This window comes from Zeugodacus cucurbitae, chromosome 6 (assembly GCF_028554725.1).
Source record: "Zeugodacus cucurbitae isolate PBARC_wt_2022May chromosome 6, idZeuCucr1.2, whole genome shotgun sequence".
Classification (NCBI taxonomy): Eukaryota; Metazoa; Arthropoda; class Insecta; order Diptera; family Tephritidae; genus Zeugodacus; species Zeugodacus cucurbitae.
The window spans coordinates 20,840,205-20,857,621 of NC_071671.1; the positions used below are offsets into that span (position 1 = coordinate 20,840,205).

The 17,417-nt window shown below is 35.2% G+C and overlaps 1 protein-coding gene across 7 annotated transcripts in view; it reads right to left on the reverse strand.

The window, feature by feature from the left end:
* Positions 1 to 17,417, reverse strand: part of LOC105220342 (protein kinase C, brain isozyme) — a 699,782-nt gene that overhangs the window by 41,833 nt on the left and 640,532 nt on the right. The window lies entirely within an intron of this gene.

A 17,417-nucleotide genomic window follows, 5' to 3' on the forward strand; every position in this document is an offset into this window, starting at 1 on the left:
AGAATTTGGAAAACACCCAACACAAAGATTACAAGGCAGCCACGACTTTGTTTCCTGTCTTTTGACTATATGTATATTTCCTGGAAAAATATCAATGAAGGGGTATACAAATTTTGTACATTCAAATTGTGGTAGAAAACGCCGCGTCCATTTTGAGATACATAGTATACTACATAGTTATAAGTAGTGAACCCTAATATCGTAAAACTATGCACTAGATGTATTTTTATGTAGATAGTTTCAGTTAATATCATGAACAGTTGTATTCTAGATCGAAAACTTTTTTAGGTATTTAAGGTTCTGGGAATATCGAAAATTTACAGCAAACTAATAATCCCAATATGAAAATCACCAAGAATGATGGTATCCATGGGACCACTTAGTGAAAGGGAACCATATCTACGAAATAATTTCAAGTTATGCTGGTTCAACTTAAACCAATATAGATTCGTCTACGGATATCCAGAAAACCAGCACCCGCTTTAGCAAAGATTCAAAACTACAGATTTATTATGTCGTACATTAAGTAAAATAAAGAGATTAAGAGCGGTAAATTACTCTCATTTCTACATTCTCTCTCAAGCTCTTGAAGGAGTAAAGATTAAAATGTAATACTAATACTAAAAACATCCTTTCCATAAACATCTGCGAAGCAAATGCCGTGCGGCACACTTATGCAATAATTGCAAAAATATGGCAAGGAAGCAGCCGACCAAGACTGAAAGGCACTTTTATCTGGCTCGCCGCATAAAACTGCTGCCGCGCTGGCAAGCAGGTGTCGGCTGGTGGCTAATAAATATAAATATGCCCAGTTGTTGGGCCGAAAACTTTGCGACTTTTGGGGTGAAAGGTGAACCAATAAAGTTAAGGTCAAGTGACATAAATATATATATGCATATGTATAGTATAAATATATTGAAGAACGCAAACTTTCTAAACAACAACACTTTAAGGCGAAACTATGTCGCTCGAATTGACCGAGTTGAAGCTTGGCGGCAAAGTTAAAAGCTAATGGTCATTGACACTAAAAATTTAGTGAGTTAATTAACTTTATGACTTGGTCAATCATGCTAATAAGTTGAGTTGTGCAGTAGTCAAATTCTACGCACACAATTTGCATTATGTATGGTTGTGCACCAGGAGTTCGATGAGGCGTAGCGGAAAAAGAGACAAATTGTCAGCCATTAGTTATGTCCGATACAAACATATATGCCTATACAACTCCCTTTCGCCATTTAAGTGAGACTCTGAACCCATTTGTAGCAATTGAAGTTCACTTTGGCAAGATGGCGCCAATTCGGCATTGACCTTGATGCTTGAACTCGCCGGTGCTCGCCACGTCTTTTGAGTAATTGCATTCAGGTTTATTGGAGCAAAATAATAAATATGAAGTGCTTAAGAAGTTGTCGCAAGCGAGTAAGTCAAGCGTGAATACGGCAAGTTGACTTAGTGCCAGTAAAATGGATGAGAATCTGTTGGCTATACGCATGATGAATTCGGTTGCTTTCAGTTTTCGGTTGCTTTGGTGCCCATTGGTTCAGATGAAGAGTTCTAGCGTAAATTAGATACAGAAATTAGCATAAATTAAATACACGAAAAGGAAATTATCGGTCTTTTACGCCGGAGCAGTGATCTTTAGAGTAACAGGCAAATATGACACTGTACTAAATTTAATAATTGCTTCAAAATGAATATAAGCGAATTTATCGATCTGGAAAAGAAAAGTTGAATACAGTAAAAAATGGGATTTATCAGTAAAGGATGTTCTTATTACTAGTGCTCTTGCTCTATATCGTGGCAAACTATACTTTAGTCATGTATCATAACCAGAAATAGTAAGTAATTTTTAAGGTAATTCCGAGGCACAGTTCAATAACAAGTAGAACTACGAGAGTACCTAAAAATCTATCTCCATATTTATAAATATTTTTTTTATTAGAGTAAGAGTTCCCGGTATCTAGGAAAAATAATAGAAATTTCTGATTAGCAAAGGGAAATGAAATCGCATTTTGTCTCCAAGTACTGGCCTTCATATTATTCAATATCAAAGGAAATCTCATTGAAAGTAAGTAAGAAGTACATTAGCTCCATTTGAGAACTCAAAAATATTGTTCGATGATTATTTCCTATACCACAATAGTTGAGACTTGAATATTTTATCTTGGGAAGCATCAATTCTTAACTCGCAGGGTTTTTTTTAATATGACCCATGAAATTACTAATGATTAAAGATATTGTTACTACTCGAGATACGGAAGAAGCGCGTAGAATACTAAAGCCCGTAAAACTTAAAAGCACATACATACATATAGCATATGGGGCATTCTCTGGGAAAAAAGCCCCTTGAAAAAAAAGTTCTTTATTTTCTTTGGCAATTATATATCTTATAGTACATGTAAAACCTAACCTTTTGTAAAAAAATGTACGAACCGCCATAACTTTAAAACTAATGAACAGATTTTAAAACTCCATGTGACTTTTTTGTACAGAAACTCTCAAACTTTGAAACTGTATATCGTAAAAATTTTTAAAATTAATATTTCATAGCAAAAAATGAAAAAAAATTTTTTTTTGGAATTTTTAACAACTTATGACCCCTTCGATTTTTTTCGAAAATATCTTAAAATGTTCCTTATTTCATCACCTTTTTACCCCCAAATGGAATTTTGGGAAAGCAATATTTGTATGAGCTACAAATAAAAAACCAACTCAGAACATGATGACAAATCATTGATTGATTTTTATTAAAAAAAATATTAAAAAATAAAAAAAAAAACAAAAAGGGATTAAATGTCTGCTACGTCCACGTCGTTAATCCTGGGTTACGCTAAATTCTGATAATAATAGTGCATAAATCAATGATTTTTCATCATGTTCCGAGTTGGTTTTTTATTTGTAGCTCGTACAAATATTGCTGTCCCAAAATTCCCTTTGGGGGGTAAACAGGTGATAAAATAAGGAACATCTTAAGATAATTTCGAAAAAAATCAAAGGGGGCATAAATTGTTAAAAATTAAAAGAAAATGTTTTCTTTTTTTGCTATGAAATATTAATTTTAAAAATTTTTACGATATACAGTTTCAAAGTTCGAGAAATTCTGTACAAAAAAGTCACATGGAGTTTTAAAATCTGTACAAAATAGTACAAATATTATTCCAAAGATCTGGCAACCTTACCTCAAAAATTTTTGAATTGTTCTATAACTTTCCAGTGCTTCTATAGACCTCTCAACCAACTATTAAATACATAAATGAACCTAAGGTACTCCAACTAAATTGGAATTGTTATTAAATTTAATTACAATAAGATACAAAAATTTACATTCGCAGTGTTGCCACCAAAGTCCAAAGTCCAGTCCTGGCATTCACTCCGGTGGATGAACGTCTAGCCACAATCCGCATCAAAGCGAGGTTCTTCAACATATCGCTGATTTGCGCCCACGCCCCGACGGAAGAGAAGGACGAAGTGATCAAAGATACCTTCTATGAGCGCCTAGAACGTACCTATGAGCGCTGCCCCCGCCACGATGTCAAAATCGTGCTTGGCGATTTCAACGCTAGGGTGGGTAAAGAAGGTGTCTTTGGCACAACAGTCGGAAAATTCAGCCTCCATGACGAAACATCACCAAACGGTCTGAGGCTGATCGACTTCGCCGGGGCCCGAAATATGTTCATCTGTAGTACTAGATTCCAGCATAAGAAAATCCATCAAGCTACTTGGCTGTCCCCGGATCGAATCACTCGCAACCAGATCGATCATGTTGTGATAGATGGACGACATGTCTCCAGTGTTTTTGATGTGCGTACGCTTCGTGGTCCCAACATCGACTCGGACCACTATCTTGTAGCAGCTAAGATACGCACCCGCCTCTGTGTAGAAAAGCGCACACGTCAACAAACACAAGGAAGGTTCGACATCGAGAAGCTGCTATCACAACCGACAGCCGAACGATTTTCTACTCGACTTGCACTCCTGCTCTCTGAGCTGTGGGACGGCATATCAAACTCCTTACGTACAACTGCAACCGAAACCATTGGCTTTCGGAAAAGCCAAAAAAACAGTTGGTATGATGAGGATTGTCGTCTCGCAGTGGAGAGAAAACAAACTGCCTACCTCGCAATGTTGCGATCGACCGCAACACGAGCGGGATGGGAAAGATACCGAGAGCTGAAGAGGGAAGCGAGACGCATTTGCAGAAAAAGAAAGAAAGAGGCAGAAATGCGTGAGTATGAAGAGCTTGACAAGCTGGCCGACAGGGGTAATGCTCGAAAATTTTACGAAAAGATCCGGCGACTAACTGAAGGTTTCAAGACCGGAGCACACTCCTGTAGGACCCCCAGCGGTGATCTAGTGGTTGATGACCAGAGTATACTGTGTTTGTGGAGGGAACACTTCTCCAGCCTGCTGAATGGCAGTGAAAGTACAACACCAGGAGATGGCGAACCCGATTCCCCAATCGACGACGATGGAACAGATGTTCCATTGCCCGACCGTGAAGAAATTAGAATAGCAATTACCCGCTTGAAGAACAACAAGGCGGCGGGGGCCGATGGATTGCCGGCCGGGCTATTCAAATACGGCGGCGAAGAGCTGATAAGGTGCATGCATCAGCTTCTTTGCGAAATATGGTCGGAAGAAAGCATGCCCGACGATTGGAATCTCAGTGTACTCTGCCCAATCCACAAAAATTGGGTCTCCCTTTGCGCCAACTATCGTGGGATAAGCCTCCTTAACATCGCTTATAAGGTTCTATCGAGCGTACTGTGTGAAAGACTAAAGCCCACCGTCAACAAACTGATTGGACCTTATCAGTGTGGCTTTAGACCTGGAAAATCAACAACTGGCCAGATATTCACCATGCGCCAAATCTTGGAGAAGACCCGTGAAAAAAGGATCGACACACACCATCTATTTGTCGACTTTTAAGCTGCTTTCGACAGCACGAAAAGGAGCTGCCTTTATGCCGCGATGTCTGAATTTGGTATCCCCGCAAAACTAATACGGCTATGTAAGCTGACGTTGAGCACCACCAAAAGCTCCGTCAGGATCGGGAAGGACCTCTCCGAGCCGTTCGATACCAAACGAGGCTTCAGACAAGGTGACTCACTATCGTGCGACTTCTTCAATCTATTGCTGGAAGAAATAATACGAGCTGCAGAACTAAATAGAGAGGGTACAATCTTCTACAAGAGTGTACAGCTCCTGGCGTATGCCGATGATATTGATATCATCGGAAGCAACAACCGTGCCGTTTGTTCTGCGTTTTCCAGACTAGATAAAGAAGCGAAGCGTATGGGTCTGGTGGTGAACGAGGACAAGACGAAATATCTCCTGTCATCAAACAAACAGTCAGCGCATTCGCGTCTTGGCTCCCACGTCACTGTTGACAGTCATAACTTTGAAGTTGTAGATAATTTCGTATACCTAGGAACCAACATTAACACCGATAATAATGTCAGCCTTGAAATCCAACGCAGAATCACTCTTGCCAACAGGTGCTACTATGGACTGAGTAGGCAATTGAAAAGTAAAGTCCTCTCTCGACGAACAAAAACTAAACTCTACAAGTCCCTCATCATTCCCGTCCTACTTTACGGTGCAGAAGCGTGGACGATGTCAACATCCGATGAGACGGCACTAGGAGTTTTCGAGAGAAAGGTTTTGCGGAAGATTTACGGTCCCTTAAACATTGGCAACGGCGAATACCGCAGAAGATGGAATGATGAGCTGTATGTGTTGTTCGACGACATAGACATAGTCCAGCGAATAAAAAGACAGCGGCTACGCTGGCTGGGTCATGTTGTTCGAATGGATGAAAGTGCCCCAGCTCTGAAAGTTTTCGATGCAGTACCCGCTGGTGGAAGCCGAGGAAGAGGGAGACCTCCACTCCGGTGGAAGGACCAGGTGGAGAAGGACCTGTCTTCACTTGGTATTACCAATTGGCGCCAAACCGCCAAAAGGAGAGATGCGTGGAGTACTGTTGGGGACTCGGCTATAACCGCGTAAGCGGTTTCTACGCCGGTTAAGAAAAGAGAAGAGTGTTGCCACCAAATTGGTCACAATACTTAAATATATCAGAAGAAATTCATTAAAATTACACCATAAATGACTACCAAATTACTGAAACGTTAACACTAATTAAATTAAATAACAACACCATGATTAATTACAACAACAACGCTTAAATGGCAACAAAAATAATATACTTAGATGAAAAAGCAACTACACCCACCTCAACCAAAAAAATTACTAGAAATATAGAAATAAAAAAAATATGAGTTATACCGGAAACAATCACTTTACACGTCTGAAGAGATATCGAAAAAACATGCTTCATACTGCCAGGCATTACAATCCGTTATGCTTTTCATTTCAAAATACCATAAGCGCAATTCCACGCACTCACACCCGGACCCAACCTTACGGTAGTGTAGCAAGCGAAGCTGTGAAATACAAAAGAGCTCACTCAAATAACTCATCTAACTGTATATTCTCGTGTATGTGTGTATGTTTGTGAGCGCGCCAGTTCTGTGGGTAATCGATAAAAATAAAAGCATTTTTACAGGCGAATTACACAGGCGAGCAGCAAGTCGGCGACGCGCATAAATTCTAGCTAGCACGCACCTCACATGCAAACATATACAGAAAATGTATTTCAATACATATGGAACTGAATATGCGCCACAAAGTATGCAACATTTACGGACATTATTATTGTTGGCATATGAATTGAATTGGTGCGCGGAGAGGCAATGGCTGCCACCACTCGTTGCCTGAGTGGCAAACTAACAACAAATTCGCTGCTTAAAGTTTGTGTTCATATTTTTTTTGCAAGCACCTTCATTGCGTTACCTAATTTTGCTTGGCTGCTTTCGTGCTTTATTAGGGTGAGGCTCTCGTTTAACTGTTTTCGGCCATGTTCAAGCGCCGTCTGAGGGGATTAATAAATTAAAATTTGCAGAGAAGCGTGTGTTATGTGAGCTTTGGTTGTACTACATGGCGTTGAAGTAAGTCTGTGTTATTATGAGTGCGTGTCCAAATTGAATGAGTGACCTCAAAATATGCAAATTTTTTGTCATTTGCTTTATTAAATACATAAAAGGAGTTTACCGCAAGTGGAGGCAGAGTGTCATTTTTCTTTTAGGTCTGTGGTCACGTTTCTTTTGAACCTCTAAGTGAATTTTAGCTCTCTTCAACAGTGAATTTGTATAACACTTTTTTCCAATTATTATTTTGTGTAAAATCCACATTTACAAAATTATCGATTTTGCGATAACTCATGTCAACATAGCCATTACCATAACATTTTTCAAACCAGATTTTGCTAATACTAATATGTTTGATATTCTTGAAAGGTTTGAACATTTTAGATAACTCTTTATCGATATATTGATTCCATTATTGCTATTGAATTTAACCGGTATATTTAAAAAAATGTTCATCGACTAAATATATGTAATGTGTTTATTATTTACGTTACATACAATAACGATATCAAAAATATACAAACAAAAAATATCGATTTTATGCTGATTTCCTTTTTAATCGATCATTAAGTACTATCTTAAGTGGTAAAATTTATTTCAGTTATTGCGACTAAAAAATGTCTATACTTTATTATATTACATTTTAGTCGATTAATAACTGATGTATTAAGAGCTTTAGAAGAGTTTTCAAAATTATTACTGACTATTTTATTAATATCATGAAAACTGCCCTATCGATAGAAATTATCGGTATATTTATATATTTTTGGAAAAAAACTTTTAAAGTACATAGCAGTTTCATAATTTGCAAAAAATTCCATTCCAAAACTCATATGTACCCGCATTAACCAGAAAGAACTCATTCCATCTGCCTCCAGTTCACCAAAAGTGACATATAAAATGTTTCCATTATACCAAATAGATAGGTAACAGTGGGTTAATCCGAAAATAAAAATATTAACTTAATGTGGCATAATGCCAGGCAAATACTTAATTTTATTTTTATGATTATTATATGATTTTATTGCTCTTTGTACACAATACTACAAAGCAGCAACCAAATGACCAACAAACAGACAGCAAAGACATTTAAATTTAGTGAGAAGTGAACATGTAGACAGGCAGGCAGACGAATAAAAATAAATACAAAACTCCACTCACACAAATGGGTATCAGAGATAAACGTGCGCGCTGAAGAGCAGATGAAGAGATAGCGAGAGAAAGGCAGGCACAGCGGATGGAGGTGAAATGTGGAGGAAAATTATAATTCTCATTTATATATTTGTGAAAGTAAAATAAACAAATAAACTTGTATATATGGCAACCTTTATTTATATATATTTGGACCTTTAGCACACCGCAATTTGTCGTTTATATATCCTATATGAAGACATATGACTAGCACCAATAAAAACCAGTACCGGTTTTTTTCAAAGGTGTTAATGGCGTCTGAGTTTGGCGAAGCACACTTGTACTCTTTGTAAAACCAAAACAATGCAGGCACACCTTTTAGACAGTCCTGTAAAGAGTGACTGTAATTCTACAGTGCCTAGATTTATATAAATGGAATAACACATCGTATGTGCCTACAACTTATTTTAGCTGCATCCGCAGAGCACTAGGCCACCATTTTATACCTTTACTTACACATGCCAACATATAACGGTCCATACATATATATATATAGTGAATTGAGAGGAGGCCGCACACAAAGCAGATGTCATTCGCTTTTGTTGCATGCCGTGATAAAAAGCCGTGCGATAAGAATATAGAGAGAATAAAGTAAGTAAATTTAGTGAAATAATATGAAATAAATGTAAAAAATATAATTTATATGTGAAAATTGTTAAAATATTATTATAATATCAAGATTCAGATATATCTAATATGAGAGGCGGCGTCCAAAAATTCGACATGAAAGATTAGATTTCATTACGGAATGAAATGTATTACTTTCAAAAAATTTTATCGATGTTATCATACTAACAAAGGAAGATAATTGAAATTCGTTCAGAGGCTTTATAGCTGAATTTTATGAAAACAGGGTTACCAACATTTTTCATTTATCCAATACGTGTATTTATTTTAATTCTAACACTTGTTAGATGTCGAACGTATAATATTTATTTAAAGCGCACTTAGTCAAAATGTGAAGTTTAATTTTATTTACAAAGCGTACACTACTTTCAACAATTTGCTTCCCCCAATTTATGGAAACTGCCAAATTTTTTAATTTAATCCCTAATTAGCGCAAGATTAGCATAGTCCATTTAAGACACGTACTCCCAATATATTTCACACGTAGAATAGTGACAAATGCATAAATAAATGCTTTCAAAAATTTGTCTAAAACAGGGTAAAAGGTAAATTACGAGTTAATAAAAGTAAAAATAAAAGCGGTATGCAAACGCAAAATGATAATGTAATTACCGTTAACAAGTGAACAAGTGTATTATTGTTGCAACAAATGCTTCGAACGTGACAAGCACCATGAACACGTACGAGCCAGCACGGCGATGCAAAGTACACCTAGAAAAACAAGTATTTGTATAGGATGGGGCCCAGGAATGTGCATATATTCGCATAATCGCTAAAAATTCCCGAGTAAAATAGCAGCACAGTAGAGGGTGCAGTAGAAGAGGATTAGGTTAGAAATTCACCATTGAGTACTAAATACTTCTTCAGATAGCCTTTCTTATCACAAGCTGTATATTGTACGATTTGTGTGGTACATATTTCACAGTTCGGATAATTCTTTGCTGAAAAGCAGAAAGTGTTTATAGTTCAGACGAAATGATTTAGTGTTTTGAAAATATATATTTTTCTTACGACTTTTACTATTTCCTCCTCTTTTTCAATCTACATGGTACTTTTGTGCTTTGCGCCAAAATGTAGGCAACTATTCCATGCTTTCCTGAGACGTGCTAAAAAGTAGGCAACAATTTTTGTTGTTCCCTCTCCATCATCCACAACGGACTTAATACTTTGAAATGCAAAAGCATTTTTAAAACAAGTAAGGAAGGGCTAAGTTCGGGTGTAACCAAACATTTCATATTTTCGAAATTTATTCATTTAATTGTATTAGTATAGCTTTAGTAGTTTACGAGATATGTACCAAAAACATAGTAGGGGGCGGGGCCACACCCACTTCCCCAAAAAAATTACATCCACATATGTCCCCTCATAGTGCGATCCTTCATACCAAATTTTATTTCCATAGCTTTATTTATGGCTGAGTTATAGCTTTTTATATGTTTTCGGTAATTGCCATTTTGTGGGCGTGGCAGTGGTCCGATTACGCCCATCTTCGAACTTAACCTTCTTATGCCAAGAAATATGTCTTACAAGTTTTATCAACATGTCTTAATTTTACTCAAGTTACAGCTTGCACGGATAGACGGACAGACAGACATCCGGATTTGAACTTTACTCGTCACCCTGATCATTTTAATATATATAACCCTATATTAACTCGTTTAGTTTTAGGACTTACAACCAACCGTTATGTGGACAAAACTATAATATTCTTGTAGCAACTTTGTTGCGAGAGTATAAAATTATACAACAAAAGTAATAATTGAAGAAGAGAAAAAAATGAAGGACAGTGTCATATTTGGACTTTTTAATTCTAAGCTTTAACAATTTTTGTTTCAAAACAAATGTATGTAATTTTCAGTTTAAGTTCTATTTATAATCAAGTTCGCATTTTTTTATCCTTTTCGATCCGTAATAGTTAGAGTTTCTTAAGAAGGGGGAGCCAATTTTAAGTACATGCGTTGGCATTAGATCTGTAAAACATCTAATAATTTATAGGTAAATAAATGCAGATTTACTATTTTCGCTCACTCAATTAATGAACGCATGAATAATTAGACAGAAAAATTTCGATTTTATAAATTAATTGTTTGTCAATTAAGAACTAAATATTCAATTAGTTAATTAAATCATTATATTGCAAATTGAGCACAATTAAGGATTCGTTTGCAGAAATTAAGTTTGTAAAATTAGGCAGCTGCCTAAAAACTGTTTCGTTGTTTTTAATTTATTTATTGTCATTTAAGTACTAATTGTTCAATTAGATAAACACATCATTATATAGTAAATTGAAAACAATTACTTTTCATTATGAATTTGGTTTCTGAAGGAGTTTAGGAGTTTACATTAGGCATGAGAGATTAAAATTTGGCTTGAACTTCTCTCCACTTTAATTTAATTTTTTTAATAATTTTCTTCAACCTACACACTTTTCTGCCCCATCTGTTTCCAATCTAAAACTCTTGCAACAACAATGTTAAGTTTGAAATTTATGACATTACCATTTGCAGTTTATAGCCATAGGGGAGAGTTGCTCAGTGGAGTAGAAGTCAAGAGCAAAACAAAGTAAACTCCGGAGGCCGCCAGTTGGCTTAAACCAGACACTTAAGCTTTCATATTTCATTGTTGCCATATAAAGACGACATAAGTCATTATTAATTTGTGACGTTTTGGTGCGCACTCGCAGTGTTTTCTTTATGTCGGTGTTTAAATTGTGAATAGATAAATAAGCGTCGTGGTTGACGGAGATGAAAGATAATGTGTGGCGTAACTAAAGTGGTGGCTTTGTGGCACATGTGTGTTTAAGTGAATACTATTGTGAACCGTTCCTTTTTGGACTGGTTCTTGAATTTAAACACCAATTCAAAAATTCCAAAAATCGAAAAATGGAGGTCTTTAATTGAATATAGATGTTGATCCTAACAGATAATTTGCGGGTCTCTCGAACTGGTAAGTACTTCAGTCGGAACCTCTTTTTAGATTTCTCGCTCTGATACAATATATTCCGTCTCTTTGGCATACTCTTATACTCTCTGAACTGTTATTTGAACCCCCTGGATTTCACATCCAACAAAAAATATTTACAGACATCCACAATTTAGTTAAGCGCATATGCTTACCTTTTGACTTTACCACGCTAACCTCTGCAACTTGCCACGCCATTGAATGCTTAGCTCACCTTCTCCTAACCTCACTTACCTCCTGAACTCTATCTTATCCGTCATTTATCACCCGTTAATTTTGTGTGTTGGCGCATAACTTTATTTACTTTTACAAACAATGACATACAAAGCCGTTATCGTAATCGAAAGACTTCAATTGACTTTTGCTTGATTTTGCATTAAATTATTGAGACGCGGTTGAGTGGTTTACGGTGTAGATAGGCTGTCTTATTGTTGTTCACGCCGAAGGTTGTAGTTTTGAAAAGGTATTATTATTTACTAAATCTGGATTAGGAGATATTCATATAAATCGATTAAATATTAAATATAGTGAAACCGGAGACTCAGACACTTTTCTGAATTCATCTTCGATTTGACTAAAGTCCCGAAAGCTCATGAGAAGTCGTGTCAAATTAAGAATATTTAGTAAAACCACGGCGTATACGCAACTAAATTTCATTTGTAATTATGCTTAATTAATTATAAAAGTTTAATTATAAACATGTTTTGCCAGTAGTTACGCAGGTGAGCAGCATATGCTATGTGTGTAATAATGCGGCGCGTTTTAATCGTATAACCTTTGATGAAATGCTTAGTAAAGCTGACACCGCACTTAAATATAACCGAAATGCATATTGTATTATTGAAGTGTTTTGAGAAGTAAGCCGACAGGGCTTAAGAATTTCAAAGATATTATGCAAATGTGTTGAAATAAGTTGAATAAATAGAATTAACGGCATATGAATGGTATGGTATGGTATGAAATTTGTAATTTTTTTGAAATACAATGGAAATCTATGAAGTGACTGTTTATATGTTATCCTTTTCCAGAAAATATTACTTTCAAATATTTACATAGTATTTATTTTTGATAATAATACCTACATCCAACGATAGCCCACTTGATAACCACTGCAAATAAATAAAGTTGAGAAAAAAATAAATTTTGTCAATAAAAATTTTGAAATTTAATCCAAAAATTTGCCAAGCTACAAACCATAGCTATACCACAAGCTGTTAGAAATGGATGACGAAAATGTAGATGAGTTCCATGTTTACAAAATAAGGCTACTTAGAATAATGAAGTATAATTACTTTAATATATTTATGAGAATCGGAAATTGTCCTAATACGTTGTCAAGGAACAAAAATTTGCGCTTTAAATCGCAATGCATCCAAGCCCTTAGCAGTATTTTATCTCAATTTACAGTATTCTTAATTGGTAATTAGTGGATGTTATTGTAATTAAAATATTATCTATTACATCTCTTTTTTTTCGAATTGTAGAGAAATGAGAAATAATTATTTTATATTAATCGAAGCAATGCTATTGTAATTCAAATACTGGTCATTACTTTTCACTTTTCATAATTTTTGGTGCTCTTAGATTTCTTTTATACTCAATAAATGAGCAAAAGAAATAGTAGTTATTTGAAGTAATGCTTTTCTAATTCCATTAATAATCATTACTTTTCGGTAATTATAATTTTGGCGCTCATAAATTTCTTTTCTACATAAAGTATTTATTAAATAGTTATAAATAAAGAAATTTTAAATACTTAAATTAGTAATTATTTAAAGTAATGCTGCTATAATTAAAAAAATAGTAATTACTTTTCCTTTTCATTACTTTCAGCGCTGATAAAATACTGTGTTTAAGATTTAAGTACGTCGGAATGCAGTCCTGTGCATGTTAGCAAGGACACAAACCGATCATATCAATCAGCTGATTATTCTATGCTGAATGATCTGCAATTGTACTTTTTATTCATCTTATTTTGCATTACTATTCTCATATTAATATAAGCGTTTTTGCAAGTACCTATAAGCATACATTTACCTATGTTTGGTATGGCGTGATGTTGTATACAGTTAGACAAATATATATTAATGGACTAGCACAATAAGAAACAACGCAGTCGATTTACTACCGGTGCACGGTTCTTTTCTTTGACATATATTTTTGGTTAGATTCTTTAACATACTGTTTTTTATAAATTTTAGTTTACTGTAAACTAAATTGATAATTAATTGAAGTAATGCTATTATAATTCCATTATTAATCATTACTTTTCGGTCATTATTTTATTGGCGCTCATAGTCTGCCCATGCTCTCAATAAATGAATGAAAATAAACAAATTTAAAACTTTTTTATGAGTAATATAATGCTACTATAATTACAATATCAGCCATTATATTATACTTTTACGCTTACAGCGGTCATAAATTTTCGTATTTTTTATAAATTGAATGTATTTATATGAACTACGGTACTTTGAATTAGTAATCAATTGAAGTAATGCTATTATAATTTCATTAATAATCATTACTTGGAGTTTTCATTACTATTGGTACCCATAAATGTTTTTTAATATAGCAATAAATGAGCAAAAAGAAATAAATTCCAAATATTCAAATGAGGAATCAGGAATCTTTAAGCTTTGATATAAATGTCCACTGTCAAAAGGAATGAATATGATTTATTATAATTATTTAATAAGCTGCATATACATATGTATTATACAAGTATAACTTACAATTTTTTTTCAACATTTCCAACGTTTTGCCACAAGAAATTTCGTTTGAAACACAAACACTTCGTTCAATATTTTTATTCATTCATTTAAAATGAGAATTTCCGTATACTTATTTGACAGAATCTACATATATTTTTATTTATATATATGTAGACTCGTATATTAATATTTGCTTACAAAAGCCCGCAGGTTATCTCCCTCACAAATTCATTTCGTCATTGATTGCTTACTCCGCCACACATCCTTATCAGCGCAGTGTGCTTGTATGAATTATTAACGCAATTATTGATGAGCTTTGTATGATAGCATATGGTCTTATTGAAAGTGTCAATGTAACGCTTATGGCAAACGCTTGTTTCCACCAACGTCACCATTTGTGCCTCAACACCAGTTGAAGCAGCTTTTGTCATAAATTTGTACGCTCGTTTATCATTTAATTGCTGAGTTTTGGCTACTTTGTTCGAGCTTGTCTAGTTGGCTCGCTGACTGGCTGTTTGGCAAGTTCGTGTGGCTCATATGTTCCTTCCGATTGCCTACGGCGTTAAATAGTTTGTCACCAAAGTGTCAAATGTGGTTATGAATTTGGTCACACTTGGCTTGCGCAAGAGATAGATTAGCTTACAAGTACATGGATAAATACTCATGTATTCATATTCATACTTATTATCGCACTCCTACTCATACAATTTTTCGAGGAAGTAGACTGCATATTTCCTTCGAAAATTCAAAACATAATCCTCCTTAGGATTCTTATTTAGAGAAGCAACAATTATTCTTTTGCGGACACACTTTTCAGATTGACACACCTACTTTCTCAAAAAACCTCGTTCAATCAAATGCGTATGGTTTTGAATACGAGTAGGCGTCGTGACAAGTCAACACACATAATTTCCACTCACGCAAGCAAGCAGTCAATCAATCAGTCAGTCAGGGCCAAATATAGCAAATAGAAACTATACAACAAAATTTAATTTCCGTTATACAATTTGTTGCAACAATAATAATTCGGGCAGTTCCACTCTTTCGTCACATTTGGCAGGTCCAATGCTACATGAGTGGACCTTGTCAACAACACTTCAGGACAGTCAGCGGCAGTCAACAGCTGGAACACACGCAATTTGATGTTGTGGGTTGGTTTACAAACATACAAACACTCATATATACATGGATATACGAGGTAGTACTCTCCAAATACGCTTTAGCTGTTTAGCCGCTGCTGTCTATAAAGGATTTTAGTTTTTAATTAATATTGAAGTGGCAGCGCGTGTTTGGTGCGTCCTTTCCAACTATTGCTCTGTACATACAATATGTGAGTGTAGTTGTTGTGGTTGCCTCTTATGATGTTAGCCCTGTAAGGGAGTTGCTCCTACGCGTTATCATTATTGCTAATCCTTGTTTGTGCTGCCTTTTAAGTTTTTTGCTGTAGATTGCAGTTGTTCTCTGCTTGGTTGCTAACTGTATTTTGTTTATTACCAGCGTAAATTTCATTTATTTCTGCGCGGCACATTGCTAAATTAGAAATTAATACCATCAAGTCGGAAATTTATTAAATTTTGCGTGTTGTGATAGTCGACGGAAGATTAGCCCATTTAAACTTAGCGAGGAACGGTAGATATGTGGATACTCATCGCATGGACGCTAATAAGAACGTTTCAGTACTTTGTTGGAAAATAGATAGTCCAGAAAGTGTTGGATTTGAATGTGGGACTCACATTTATATTGATACTCATATTCATTTTGATATTTATATTTATATTCGTATTCGTATTCATCTTCATACTCGTATTTATAATCATACTTATACTCATATTCCTAGTCCTACACATACTCATATTTAGAATCGTAATTGTACTTAAATTAACATTCATATTAATACTCATATTCGTACTTATACTCATATTCGTACTCAAACTTTTAAATGTACTCAAATTCATAGTAAGACTAATAAATATATTCGAATTAATATTCATATTTTACTCATACTAATATCTATTTGCATTATTGCTTTTAAAATTCTCACATATCCACTTTTTATACACTCTCCACTTCCAAATAATTCTTAAATTCAACTCGACACCTGACCACAATCAGCTTGTGTCATTACGGCACAATGCGCAACAAGTGAAGACGCACACATGCATGGTAAGGTTGCATGGAGCAGTCTTTCTCTCAAGTGAAGAAAAGTGAGTGGTGTCGCCTTGGAAACTTTTGAATGTGCATGAATGCTACATGAAAGCACAAACACTTACAAATCATACCACTTGAGTCGTTATTGTTGCATTGTCCCTGCTGCATCTAGTCATTGTCGAACACTCTTGCTCGGCAACTTTTCAGATTCACTGCAGGGTGAAAGTCGGGAATGTATGCAAGCGTACTGTCTAATTGTGCTGCTTGTGTGTATGCTAATGACACTTCTCCTTCGTTTCGTTCGTTTTTTTTATGTCATGCAGTCAGTCATATTATAATGCTCTGCTTTTACTTTTAAATTCTGCACGCGAAGAAATCTTAATACGGCGGACGTATTTGAGAGATAAAGCGCTTAGCAAAATGATGTCATGGTGCGAGCTGCACAGCAGGCAATGAAGAAATTGAAATCAATGTAAGCATGTTGGCTTCGGTTAAATTTATTCCATGGGTACTTTTGCTTCTTTTTTTTTTTTTTTAATTTGGAAATTTTTCACTTTTCTTCGCTCTGATTTAGATCTTATTTGTAACGTTTGTTGGAACAAGAAACTTTATTATGGAATTAGTGTTTTAAGTCATCTAATGATCATAGTGTGAGTCATTTCTCAATAGTGATGAGCGATATTGCTTTTTTTAAATCACTGTGATTTTATATTGCTATTGCGATCGTAACAAAGAAAACGAATTTATGAGAATTTGTACTCCACTTTTTTAATTTCTTACATTTTCATAT